Raw genomic sequence first — 14,414 nt, 5'->3', positions numbered from 1 at the left:
CAATATAGCATCTCCAAATCTGTCTCTAGTACTCCTGGCTTCCTATAATAAGGGCCCCTGTGATTACACTGAACCCACCCAGATAATTCAGGACAAATTTCCCATCTCAAGATGTTTAACTTAATTACATCTGCAAAGTATCTTTCATTATCTAAGGTAACACATTCACGAATTCTGGAGATTGGTACATGGACGTCTTTGGGAAGCTATTGTTCAGCTTTCCATAGGAGATGCGTATGAGTTAGAATTTGCCAACAAGTGATCAGTAAGGCCTTCAGCTGAGAAGCTGGAGCCTTTGTCATGGCACTGCTTGCTGATTTTCATGGGGTGTGATCTTCTCATGGCCCTGGCTCATGTAGATATAGGGCTGCACTATTCAGGTTTGGTTTGCTGGCAAGTGATAGAAAAGAATTTCCCAATTCATCTGATCATAGCTGAACAGAGGCTGTGGTGGACGCCGGCACAGCTGGACACAGGGGCTCAAATACTACAAGGATTTCCTTTCAGATTATCAGCTTTATTTTCTCAGCCTGACTACTTGCAAATGGAAAGAGATGCAGAAACCAGCAGCTCTCACAACTCACACCTCATGTTAGTGTGAAGCACTTGTTTAGTAGCTTCACTACTAGAAGGAAACTGGATTTGTTTTAGCTTCTCATGTGAAAAAAAGATCTCAGAAAAGGATGGTGCTTGGCACAATTGTGTGCTCTTTCCACCTTGAACCAATCAACTGTGGTCAGGGGACAATATACTGGAAGCCCCTTCAGAACCACATTTGTTTACTCAATTTATCAAACCTATTTTTATTGAGTGTTTACTATGTGCCAGTCATTATTTTAGGTTCAATGCCACAGGGCAAAGAGCATCAGGAGTGTAGAGAGGAAAGGTTGTCATTATATAAAGGCTCATCTTAATAAAACTCATTGCATTTGTGAAGACAGTGAATGACTCAGGTGAGCGCACATCCTGGGAAAGAGTGCCCCAGGCAGAGGGCAAGGTTAATACAAATACCTTGAGGTGGGAGGTGGCCTGGGGGGAATATGGTTGCAGCATAGAGAGCGAGGGGGTACATAGCAGAAGAGGTGGATGGGTATCAGGAGCTGATCATGTGAGGCTTTCTCTGCCATTGAAGGACTTTGAGTGATGTGGGGAGTCATTGCCGGGTTTGGGGCAGATACATGACATGATCTTACTTGGGATTTTAAAAGACCATTCTGGCTGCTGGGTTGAGAAAGAGCTGCAGAGTTTCGCAAACCTGGTTGGAGTTGACTGCAGCAAGCTGGGTGAGATACAGGAGGCTAGGACATGTGGTGGGTGGTGGTATAGCGTAAGGGTTGAGAAGTGATCAGTTGGGCCAAGAGGATTTGTTGTCAGGCAGGATATGGGTGTGAGAAAAGAAAGGAGACAAGAATGACTCCAGGTTTGGGTCCTGAAAAACTGAATGAGTGGAACTGCATCAATCAACACAGGGAGGGCTATGGGTGGAGCAAATTTGAAAGAAAAGGGACACCAGAAGTTCAGAATGTCAAAAATGAAATATTCCAAAGGATAAATATTGTATAGGTCATCTTATATGAGCTGACTAAAGTAGTCAAATTCATAGAGACACAAACTAGAATAGAGATTACCAGGGGCTGGGGGGAGAGGGGATCAGGGAGCTAGTGTTTAAGGGGCAGAGTTTCTTTTGGGGATGATGAAATGATCTGGAGATGGATGGTGGTGATGGTTGGGCAACAATGTGAATGTAGTTAAGGCCACAAAACTGTACACTTAAAAATAGTTAAAACGGTAAATTTTACGTTGTGTATATTTTAGCACAAGTTAAAAAGATGGAGATTTTGTTTGACAGCCCAGTGGAGACTTGAGTTTGAGAGAGAGGTCTGTACTGGAGGTAAAAATTGGAGCGTCATCGACATAGAGGTAGTATTTGAGGCCAGAAAGCTGGTTGAGATCATCAAAGGAACAAGTGTAAATATGGAGAGGGACCAAAGATAGAGTCTGGGATGCTCTGGGAGGAGTAAACTGCAAAGGAGGCTGAGTATAATAGACCAGTCTGGTAGCAGGAAACTAAGAGAGCTGGTGTACTGAAAGCCTAGTGGAGAAAGTTTGTCAGTGAAAGGCTGGGGCAAAGACAGAAGCAATTCCTCTCAAGAGGAAAAGGTGTGACCCGTGTGAGGGGTGTGTCTTTGACAGGGCCAGAGTTGTGTCCTACAAAGACAGACCATCTGGTCAGAGGAACCTTAGATTTTGTCTAACATATGGCATTTTCAATGCCATGGAAGTAGAACGGTATTCCGTGTATTGTCAGAAAGCCTCCATGAAGATTTTATAAAGCAGTATTTTAGCTTATTTTTCTATTTTCCTCCAGTAATGACCTCTCCCTAATCAGGTAGGAAACATACATAGAAGAGAGCCCTGGTGATCTCTGTCTTTTTTCTTATCTCCTCCAATACCCCATAATGCCATCCAAAAGAGTCAGTGTACCCTAGTAAAACCTGGGTGTGGAGTGAGGGAGTGGAAATGTAAACAGTGGCGGGAAAACTTTTATTAAATCAGAGTACTAAGGACATGATAAAGTGTTTCTCATAGTGTCTCCAGACCAATAGCTCCAGCATCCCCTGGGAGCTTGTTAGATGCATAAATTCTTGCCCTTCATCTCAGATCTACTAAATCAGAAACTCCAGGGACAGCCCCAGCCATTTATGTTTAATAAGCCATCCAAGTGGATCTTATGCATGGCTAAAATTCGAAAACAACTGTCCTATGGGATTTACTGAAATGCGTGATGAAGGACCCATACAGAGCTGCATCTTTGGCGATCTCAGGGCTCTCCAACTCCAAAATCTTATCTACTAACAACGATACGTTTGTCTTTGACTTTACAATGCTTATGTTCCCTTTCTTTTTTCCTCTTATGCATTAGTTTGAATTGATAATTCAATTGAATTTTTAATATTGAATAATATTAAATACATATGGTTCATAGCAACAATCCTTGTATATTCATTAATTGTCACTTAATGCTTCCATGTTCAAGTGAATGTTAGCTCTCATTGAAAAATCCATGTTATTTGTCATTTGAAACATACACCGTTTTTTTGTTTTTTTTTTTGCGGAAGGTTAGCCCTGAGCTAACTACTGCCAATCCTCCACTTTTTGCTAAGGAAGACTGGCCCTGAGCTAGCATCCATGCCTGTCTTCCTCTACTTTATACGTGGGACACCTACCACAGCATGGCTTTTGCCAAGCAGTGGCATGTCCACACCAGCCGCACCCGGGATCCGAACCAGCGAATCCCAGGCTGCCGAGAAGCAGAAGATGCGAACTTAGCCACTGCGCCAATGGACCAGCCCCTGAAAGATAAACCTTTATTTTCCTAATTTAAGAGGCTGCAACCCCCCACACACATGTATACACCACCAGTTGCAGCAATGGCTATTAAAAATTATCAAAGACATTTTGATTCCTATTGGACTTGCCACCTTTGGTATTGATATATTTATGAAATAAACTAATATAAATATATTTCCTAAACCTGAAGCATATTTAGAATCTCAGGATAAAAACTATTGACCCATGGAGTATTGTTCTTTAACATACTGATCAGTATGTTGAATTTCAGTGGGATTTTTGTCATATCTCTGGAAGTGTTACCCCTTCAGGAGTCAACATTTCTAAACCTGCAGAGGCCAGAGGTGTGGAGACCTGAAGCACGAATTCCCCAAGGGGCTCACTGGGAGTGAGGATGGGTCAGGTTGCTTCTATTTCGGACCCTTGATTTCTGGACCCATGTATTTTCTAAATGGAGAAATAGCACATTATGATTCCCATTGATTTAAAGATTTTATTTTATTTTTTTCCTTTTTCTCCCCAAAGCCCCCCCGGTACATAGTTGTATATTCTTCGTTGTGGGACCTTCTAGCTGTGGCATGTGGGACGCCACCCCAGCGTGGCTCGATGAGCAGCACCATGTCCGCATCCAGGACTCGAATCAACGTAACACTGGGCCGCCTGCAGCGAAGCGCACAAACTCAACCACTCGGCCACAGGGCCAGCCCCTGATTGCCATTGATTTAGAGTGTATACTGCATACTGTGAATTAAGTAGTGAGTAATTCCTGTGTATTCAATTGCCTGCACAGAATATGGTCATTCTCCTTGAAATTAAATGTCTTTCTCCATCTTCCATTAATTTTTTTTAACTCTCCCATACTCAATACTCTCTGTAGGCTATGTTTTACTTCTGTTCTCCTTTTCCCTGACAAACTTTATACATTATTTCTACCTGCCACCTACATTTCCTGAGGACTCATTCTTCAGCCCTCTCTATCTGGATTGCTTCTTCCCCTGCCCGTCTATTTAGATGTAATAAATGGAGCCCTCCCTATATCAACAAAGGCCTCTATGTCACCAACAAATGTCAAGGGATATTTTCCAGTCCTCATTGAGTTAGCCCTTTCAACAGAACCAAAACTGTTAACCACTCTGTTTTTCTTCAGACAGGACCTCCTTCTCTCCGTGACATTGTGGACACCAAGCGATCCATAAAATCTCCCAAGAATCTTCAAGGGAAGAACATCACAGAAAATTGCTTCCTGGCTTTGATCCATGTAGGAATTAAAATTTCTTTAGGAGACAGCTTATGATATTTCAGTCAAATCAAAGAAAGAAGAATCGCTCCTTGAAGGAAATAAATTCATTTCCCCCCTTTGCTGCTTGCACAGATGCAACATTGGCTGAAAACTTTCTGTGCTCTTATATTTACGCTCCCTGGGAGCTGAATTATTTGGAGTGAGGAGAGTCAATACAACAATTTAATGAGAAGGTCTGAGAATTCAACCCTCAGAGACTGGAAACTTTAAACATGTTTCTTTTGACTCTTACCTGTAATTCTCTGATCCCAGCCAAATGCGAAACCAGTTGGGCTTCCCAGTGACACACCTCAGAGAACAGAAAGCTTCAGTGAGATCCATCAAAGAGGGTCAAAGTGTCCCAGTGAGGGCTGATTGAGTAAGAAGGAAAAGGAGTGAAAGTGCGTACTCGGTTTTACCTCTAGAGTAGTGAGACTGGGACAGTCCCATATTTATTTAGTTTGCCATGGTGAAGTCTCTGTATTCTGAAGGTACTTTAGTTTCTGTTGAACCCAGTCTTTTCCAGGTCTTGTTCTGTTTCCTTCTCTGTCTTTCTAGAATCTAGAGCCTCTCTCCAGTAAGAGTTATTTTCTGGAGCGTCTCCACCTCCTGACCCTCACTCTCTGTTCTCCATCTCACTGGCCTCTCAAATCCCTTACATTCGTAAGATCATGGACCCTCAAGGCAACCATGAATTATGTTTTCTCAGCCCAAAATTCTTACCCTTTCCTTATTTCCTCTGATAACCATTTCCTGTGCTTCCTCTCAGAGCTGTAATATTCGTATTTCAGAGAAAGCTTTTCCATCCACTTCCCCAGACTAAATTTATCATTAATGATTTTTATCTCTTTAATTTATTAGCATTCTCCATATTTCAATGTGGTCAGGGTGAGGAGGACAGAGGGGTGAGGGCCACAAGTCCAGCATCCTATACTTTTGCTTCATGTACCGCTCACACTGGCAATTTTATGTTTATTCGTGAGTCAGAGGACATGAGTGTTTTTGCTCACCATTGTCTTTCTAGGGACTTATGGTACCTGGCACAGAGTAGGTGCCCAACACATACACATGTTACAGAAATAATAAAAATGGAGATTCCATGCATCAACTATGAAGCAAAAAAGAAATCTTCAAGCTCACATATGCCTGAACATAGACACAAAATTGAATAATAAAGTTAAACCAAATGCATTTATATCTATTTTAAGAGAATAATACATCATGAATAAGTAATACTTATTCTAGGACTGGGAAGCTGGCTTAATACTATGATGGTTGTTATAACTCATCACAAAAATAGGTCTATCAATCGGCATGTAAGGGTAGGATTCACTCTCAACTGTTGCTGGAGGTTTATTTCCAGTATCAACTGGAATCAAGACCAAGATACTAACTCTTGTTCAAGATAGAAATGAAATATAGCTACATAATGATTTCTAATGTGCTGTTTAAGTACACAAACCTCCCAAGAAGCCCCCATACTGGCTTGTTTCCATTATTCATTGAAAATTTATAGATCAAGAGTCTGCAACTGGATTACATAGCCTGGCTTTGGCTCTGTGACAGTGCAGTATAATTGTCCTTTCAGTAAAGTCATACCGTTGCTTCTCTGACACTGAGATATCTGCACTTACCTTGGTGGTTTGTAATTTGAACATCACACATGTTCTCGTCTTTAAAAGAAGTGCTTGAACATTTCTGGATGTCTTGGATCCCTGTGATGTTTTCCTGTACTTTTTTTCTCCCATAGTACTGTATCCTCTGTCATTTTAAAGCCCACTATAAGCATACTTTTTCCTCACTTTTAGAATTTTAATGTGATTTAGTAAAGAAAAAAAAGTCTCACATCTACTAGGGAAGTTGCCATTTCAACCTGAATTGTTCTTTGGAAAACATATCTGCCCTCTATCAAGGCATTAGCCATTGCTCTTCATTTTATGGAATTCCATCCTGTGTCTTGCTTACCATTTAATGCTGGGATCTTACACAGCACTTGGCCTATATCATTTTGAAAAGATTTGACTAATTAATTGGGGACATCTAGGTGCAAAGCCCCTATCAAAATCTTTCAGGTCTACTAATCTGACATCCTGGCTCTTTGTCTCTTTTATTTCCTCCTAAGGACTTCTAAAGTGCAGCGTAGGGCCATTGAGACGTTCCAGGATTTGTTATTCAATGTCCTAGGATGGTGTTTCCAGACTGTCTAATCATTTGGAATCCTTTTATTTTTAAAACTTATTTTACTGAGGTTGTAATGGTTTATAACATTGTGAAATTTCAAGTGTACATTATTTGTCAGTTTCTGTATAGACTGCATCGTACTCACCACCCATAGTCTAATTTTGTATGCATCACCACGCATGTGTGCCCCTTTCCCCCTTTCACCATCCCCCCAACCCCCTTCCCCTCTGGTAACCACTAATCATTTCTTTTTTTCCATGTGTTTGTTTATCTTCCACATATGAGTGAAATCAGGCAGTGTTTGTCTTTCTTTGTCTGGCTTATTTCACTTAGCATAATACCCTCAAGGTCCATCCATGTTGTTGCAAATAGGACAATTTTGTCTCTTCTTATGGCTGAGTAGTGTTCCATTCTGTATATATCACATCTTCCTTATCCAGTCATCAATTGATGGGTACTTGAGTTGCTTCCACATCTTGGCTATTGTGGATAATGCTGCAATGAACATAGGGGCGCATAAATCTCTTTGAATTGTTGATTTCAAGTTCTTTGGATAAATACCTAGTAGTGCGATAGCTGGATCATGTAGTATTTCTATTTTGAATTTTTTGACAAATGTCCATACTCTTCCATAGTGACTGCACCAATTTGCATTCAAATCAACAGTGTGTAAGGGTTCCTTTTGCTCCACATTCTCTCCAATATTTCTTATTTTTTGCCTTGTTAATTATAACCATTTTACCAGTTGTAAGGTGATACCTTATTGTAGTTTAGATTTGCATTTCCCTAACGATGAGTGATGTTGAACATCTTTTCATGTGCCTGTTCACCATCTGTATACTTCTTTCAAAAAAAAATCTGCTCATATCCTCTGCCCATTTTTTGATCGAGTTTTTTTGTTGCTGAGCTGTATTAGTTCTTTACATATTTTGGAAATTAACCCCTTTTAAGATATATCATTCTCCAATATTTTCTCCCATTTTGTGGGTTGTGTTTTCATTTTGCTTATGGTTTCCTTTGACTTGCAGAACATTTATGAAATACTATTACCAGGAATTTGAGAAAAATCACATTGCCTGTTGCTATGGCAAGTTCTTTTGTATCTTCTCCCTTATGAAGTCTGATCACTTTGAGATCTTCAGGACCTGATCGTGAATATTAAATGACCCAAACATACTATTTGTTGTTGAATGAAAGATCTGACAAGCATCAATAGATCTCAACCTTGGCTGCACATTAGACTCTCCTGGGATGCTGTTAAAACGCTTCATGCGACACCACAGTCCAATTAAACCTTAATCTATGCTAGTGAGTCTCAGGTATGAGGATTTTTAAAGCTCATCAGTTACATCTTTTATGAAACCAAGGTTGAGGTCAATGACATGCATTCTCCCACATAATTTGTATCAATGGATTTGACCAATACCATAGTTTTATGGACAACAGACATGACCTGTGCAAAAGGTTGAGAATTATGCACAGATTAAGAAGAGACTTGTGCATTTCTACAGGATGCCTGGGTCATAGGTGACAAATACAGAAGATTCCATAGGTGTTATAGGATTCACATGTCCAATGGTTTTGACACATCTAGGACCCCAGAATATTCCCTTAACCCCATTAAAGATGTGTTAAAATAAGCAATATTCAATATGATAAATCAAGAGAGATGAAAAACATGAGCTAAAAAATTATGTAGCCAAAGAAGCATGTTTGCCCATTCCAAATGTTCAATTTTTCAATCATTTCTAATCCACAGACCAAAAAAATGGCCAGGTATTGAGATTAGGCTGTTTTGTTGAGTATCCTCTACAAGGCCTCTTGGTGTCGCTGTTCCTCAGGCTATGGATGACGGGATTCAACCTGGGGGTGACCACTGTGTACACCACCAAGGCCACTGCATCCTTTCAAGTAGAATGTGAGACAGTCAAACTAAGGTACATCCCAAGGGCTGTTCCATAAAATAAGCAAACAACTGACAATGGGAGCCAAAGATAGAGACGTCTTTGTACTTTCCAGATGTTGATGGGACTCTCAAGATTGAGGAAACAATTTGCATATAAAGTTGCAATTTCCACATTTGTGCAGAACATAAGTTACGACATCATCAAACCATGCAGCTGGGAGTCCAAAACCAAGTAACACTAGACACCCAAACCAGTACTCTACAGAGGTGGGGGTTCATGATAACTGAGTGGTGCAGGGAATACTAAAGACCTACAATTAAGTTATCACTATTAGGAGTACACTGTCGAAACATTCAAGAAGTCAAAAAAGACAACTGAAGCATGCAGCATGCAGAGGAGATGTCTCTGCTGTGAGCTTCAATGTCCACACTCATCTTTGGGAAGGGTAGAGGTGAAACCAATGCTCGCCAAGGACAAGTTAGAGAGGAAGAAGCACAAGGGAGATGGAAGTGGAAGTCAGAGCTGATAGCTAGGATAACTTGCTGATTGCCCACCCTGGTGACCAGACAGATGCATGGACAGGAACAGGCTGAAGGTTAGAGGCTGCAGTTGGGGATCATCTGAAGCCCCAGAAGGAGAAATTACAAGCCACTTGTTCGATTCTGTGTTTCCATGTGGCAGAGACACATTTTGGAAAATAAATGAGAATTGGTATAAAGGAAACAAGGATACAGCCACCCATTATACATCCACTTTAGAAACACTGCACTAAAGAAATTAGAGGGGCAAGAATCTTTAGAGATTAAAAAAAACTCCATAGACACACTAAGGTATCCATCCCCTCCTTTGAAGGAAACATGAGGAATAAGAAATGTCTTTCTTCCTTAAAGAAAAAATCGTTCTAATTAAAGGACACTGATAAGAAGTCAGATCTACCTTATTGAATCCAAATGAAGCACAATTAATTCCCTTGATTCGGGCTATTTATAAGCACCCTATAAGAGCTAGATAATAAAGTGTCTGATTCCACTTTATTTTCTGGTGTTTGACTGCTGACAGATTTTACCTGAATAAACAGATTTGACAGATGCAAGTTTTTTTCTTTTTAAAGGTTTTATGTTTTTCCTTTTTCTCCCCAAAGCTCCCCAGTACATAGTTGCATATTCCCCGTTGTGGGTCCTTCCAGTCGTGGCATGCCGGACGCCGCCTCAACGTGGCTCCATGAGCAAGTGCCATGTCCGCGCTCTGGACTCGAACCAACGAAACACCGGCCGCCTGCAGCGGAGCACTCGAACTCAACCACTCGGCTGTGGGGCCAGCCCCGACAGATGCAAGTTTTTTATGGAAAACACACATGAATCGTGGAACGGGATGTAAAATTTAATTATATAAAAGGCAGTTGTGGGCCATGAGCTGTGGGGCAGGCGCTTGGGCAGAGCCCCCATCCTCCACTCCACACTGGACAGCCCAGCGTTGCCTCTGCTGCAGGAGGCCCCAGACGAGGCTACCTCAGCCTCTCGCCCCTCTGCCCCCAGAGATGCCAGGAGCCCCGGCACCTGAACCTCACCTCTTGAGCCCGCGTAGAGATTCTCCACGCCTTGTCCCTGCCCACTGCCCCGGCGGGAGTGCCAGAATCCTCTAAAGTTCATTAAATACCCTTTGCCTGCCTCCTACATCTGCCCTGCTGTCCTGCTGTTCCGCCTGTCCCAAGGCCGAGGGAGTCTGGGGATGAGGGGGCCTCTGAGGGCTGAGACAAAGACCCTGGGAGGGAGGCACCAAGGTCCGATACTGGCTGGCTCTGCGACCTTGGGCAAGACACTTAACATTTCTGTCATCCTTAAAATGGGGCAACCATAACAACCACAGCGAGGACTGGAGCTGAGGGAAGAAAAAACCCAGCAGCGCCTGGATGTCCACCCTGCAAGTCCTGGCTTCCGCCCCGCGGTACTCCTGTCTGCCTGCAGGGGGCGAGCGCTCCTGGGAATTCTCCCAGTCTGGCCTGGTCCAGCTGCACAGCACAGGAGCCTCCTGGGTGGGTTGGGGCTGGCCCTCAGGCTAGAAGTTGGCCCTCCCGCGGCGTCCTCCTGGGAAGATGGAGGGCTGCGGGCATTCCCTATCACAGTCCACCATGCATCTTTCCTCCAAGCAGGTCTCACCCTGGTCACTCCCTCCTGTTGGAGAGTCCCATGCTGGTTCGGGTCCTGTCCCTGGGGTGGGCCCTACGGCCTGTGAGTCTGCAGGCCTTTTGGTGGGGGGGAAGGAGGAGGAGGGAACCCCATCAAACTGTGGCTCCTCTAGTGGCCAACGTGTGACCTTGGGAATGGGAAATAATGGCACCTTCCTGAAGGGTCATCAGAGGATGAAATGAGGTGGTTCATGCAAACACCAGGTTCACAGTTGGGACACAATGAATGCAGCTGGCATATTATGATGATTTTCTCCATCACACAATGAGCAGACCACCCAGCATTCCTCCAACGGCCACCATCTCAGAATTCCTGAGCCCCCAGACCACTGACTCAGAATCTCAGGGTGAGGGAGGGCCGGAATCTGAATCTGAGTTTTTGTCAAGTGCCGGGTGTGATCCTGCCAGCCTGAAGTGTCAGACCTGCCTCCTTAGGAGGGGAGGACGGGCACCGAACACACTGCTTCCTGGCACCCTGTACCCACGGCAAATAGGGATATGGTGAGGGTAAGAAGCAAAGGTGTCACCACAGGGCCAGATGAGCACCCCAGGGCCCGTGGAGGTGTGTGTGCCTGTGTGTGCACGCCCGTGCTTGTGTGTTGGGGCAGGAGCTCATCCTTGGGGAGTGTCAGCCCAGCCTGGGGAGGTGGGTGACCTCCGTGCAGGACATGGCTCCAGTTCTCTACACGCTGTGTCCCCCTGCAGACTGCCCTTCCCTGCTCCTCCCACTCTGACCGTGGTGGCCTCGGGTGCTCTGTATCCGGCCCAGCCTCACCCAAGGCTCTGGCTCTGGGCAGCCTTGCTCAACCCCAGGGACTCCAGATGTTTCAGGTCCCCTTTGTCTTGGTCCCAGGGTCTCCTCAGTCCCAAGCTCCCTTGGGGTGCAAGCTTTTTCTCAGTTCTCATCCTGCTTACCTCAGGGTTAGCCTTGGGTTCTGGGGAGGCATGCAGTGAATTCATTGACATCCTAAAAGGTAGTCCAGTTTGGTCCTTGCTCTAAATGCCTCCTGTGGCCACATTTAAACTTCTTGGGCATGCATTTACGAGTAAAGCTGAAGCAGCCTTGTCTGTCTGGAAAGCCCACAGCCCATGGGTGCCTGGCGAGGGGAGGATGGCAGGAGGCCTTTCGAACCCCTGACCATAGGTGTGCGTGTGGCGCACGAATCTGTTTGGGTCTCCTCTCTGTGTTCTGAGGCACAGCTCAGCCCAGGCTGCCCAGCACTGAGGAGAGGCCCACAGGCCCACTTCCAAACGGTGTCCTGGGGGTGTCTGTGCCTCAGCCTCATGGGAAGAGGATCCAGGAACCTGGGCCGAGGCCCGGAGGGGGATGTTCATGAAATGGGCTGGGTGTAGGAGTGGTGCCTGCTGGAGCCCCAGCTCTGCAGGAGGCTGAGAAGCCCATGGTCCCCCAGGGTCTGGTACACCTAGTCTTGCCCTGCCCTGCTGCCCGTCCCTCCACTGCTCTGCCTGGTTCAGAGCTGGGTGGCTGGTCATCAGGATGGCACCTACCACATCCCTCCCTCCAGCTCTACGGGGGACTCCCCCAGTCTCAGGCTGGGCCTTCCAAGTCCTCAGCCAGGTGTGAGTCATGTCCCCCAACAGCCTGGGTCCCGGTTTCCCCACTGGGCAAGGATGTAACTTTCCTCAGACTCTCAAAGGTGGCCATGAACCCTCCTGCTCTGGGATGTTGATTCTAGCTCTTTCTGGTCCCTCCCAAGAGGTATTTCTAGGATTTCTTTAGGAAAATCCCTTGGGATCAGGCTGTTCTGCTCCTCGATGGCTAAGAAGGCCCTAGCCCACCCCTTCCTCTGACTCCCCCACAGCCTCTCCCCTAGGTGCTGGGCTCCCCTCAGAGATTGTGTCCTGCCAGGCTGGAGGTCTCAACTGACCTGCCCCCACCTTCCCTTTCTGTCTCCTCCCCATTCATGCTGAACGTGTCCTTGATTCTCACACACCCTCCTTGAGGTCCTGGCCCACCCATGGGGGAGGGGCGTTATCAGGTAAGCTAGGGGGCACCTACCGTGTTTCTAGGATGAAATTTTAGTATTTTTCTGCTTATGAATGATAGTTCTTGTTCCATAGTTGTGGACTGGTCATAGCTAATTAAATTTATTTTTCAAGGTGACATTTCAGTCATGGTGATGATAACAAATTTGATTTATGCAATTAGGAAAGAGGACTTGTTCTTATGGAAACTGAAAATAATTACATTTCCTTGATAAGTAAAGGGACTCAATAAGGGCTCTTTGTATATCTAACCAGCCTCCTGACTATCTATTTTTATTTACTTATTTTTCTTTCAATTATTTAATTGAGCTCATTATGGTTTACAACATCGTGTAATTCAGAGTGTACACTATTATTTAGCAATTTCTGTATAGATTTCATCATGTTCACCACCAGTAGTCTAAATTTTCTCCATCACCATACATATGTGCTCTTTTCCCCGTTTCGTCCACTCCCGGCCCCCTTCCACTCTGGTCACCACTAATCTGTTCTCTTTATCCTTGTGTTTGTTATCTTACACGTATCAGTGAAATCATGCCGTATTTGTTTTTCTCTGTGTGGCTTAGTTGGCTTAACAACATACCCTCAAGTTCCATCCACGTTGTTGCCAGTGAGATGACTTTCTCTTTTATGTGGCTGAGTAGTATTTCATTGTGTATATATACCACTACGTCTTTATCCATTCATCCTTAGACGGGCACAGTGGAAACTGGCTTCCATGTCTTGGCTACTGTGAATAATGCTGTAATAAACACAGGGGTGCATAAATCTCTTTGGATTGTTGATTTCATGTTATTTGGATAAATACTCAGTAGTGGGACAGCTTGCATCATATGGTATTTCTATTTTTAATTTTTTGAGACATCTCCATTCTATTTTCCATAGTGGCTGTGCCAGTTTGCACTCCCACAGCACTGTATGAGGATTCCCTTTTCGCCACATCCCCTCCAAAACTTATTTTTTGTGTTGGTAATTATAGCTGTTCTGACTGGGGTAGGTTGATATCTCATTGTAGTTTTGATTTGCAGTTTCCTAATGATTAGTGACGTTGAACGTCTTTTCATGTCTGTTAGCCATCTGTACATCATCTTTTAAAAACTGTTCATACCCTCTGCCCATTTTTTGATCGGGTTGATTGTTTTTTGTTGTTGTTGAGTTGTATAAGTTCTTTATATGTTTTGTAGATTAACCCCTTGTCAGATATGTGTTCTTCAATTACTTACTCCCAGTTGGTGGGTTTTTCTTTTTGTTTTCTTCATGGTTTCCTTTGCCTTTCCCAAGCTTCTTAGTCTGACATAGCCCCATTTGTTAATTTTTTCTTTTGTTTCCCTTGCTTGAGTAGACACGTTATTTGAAAAGATGCTGCGAAGACCAATGTCAAAGTGTACTGCCTATATTTTCTTCTAAGAGTTTTACAGTTTTTGGTCTTATGTTCAAGTCTTTAATCCATTTTGAGTTAATTTCTTTTCAGTTTATTCCTAGCTTTTTATTCTTTTTTGTTTCA

Source organism: Equus caballus, chromosome 7, assembly GCF_041296265.1.
Source record: "Equus caballus isolate H_3958 breed thoroughbred chromosome 7, TB-T2T, whole genome shotgun sequence".
Classification (NCBI taxonomy): Eukaryota; Metazoa; Chordata; class Mammalia; order Perissodactyla; family Equidae; genus Equus; species Equus caballus.
Note: the sequence above shows the minus strand (reverse complement) of the source record.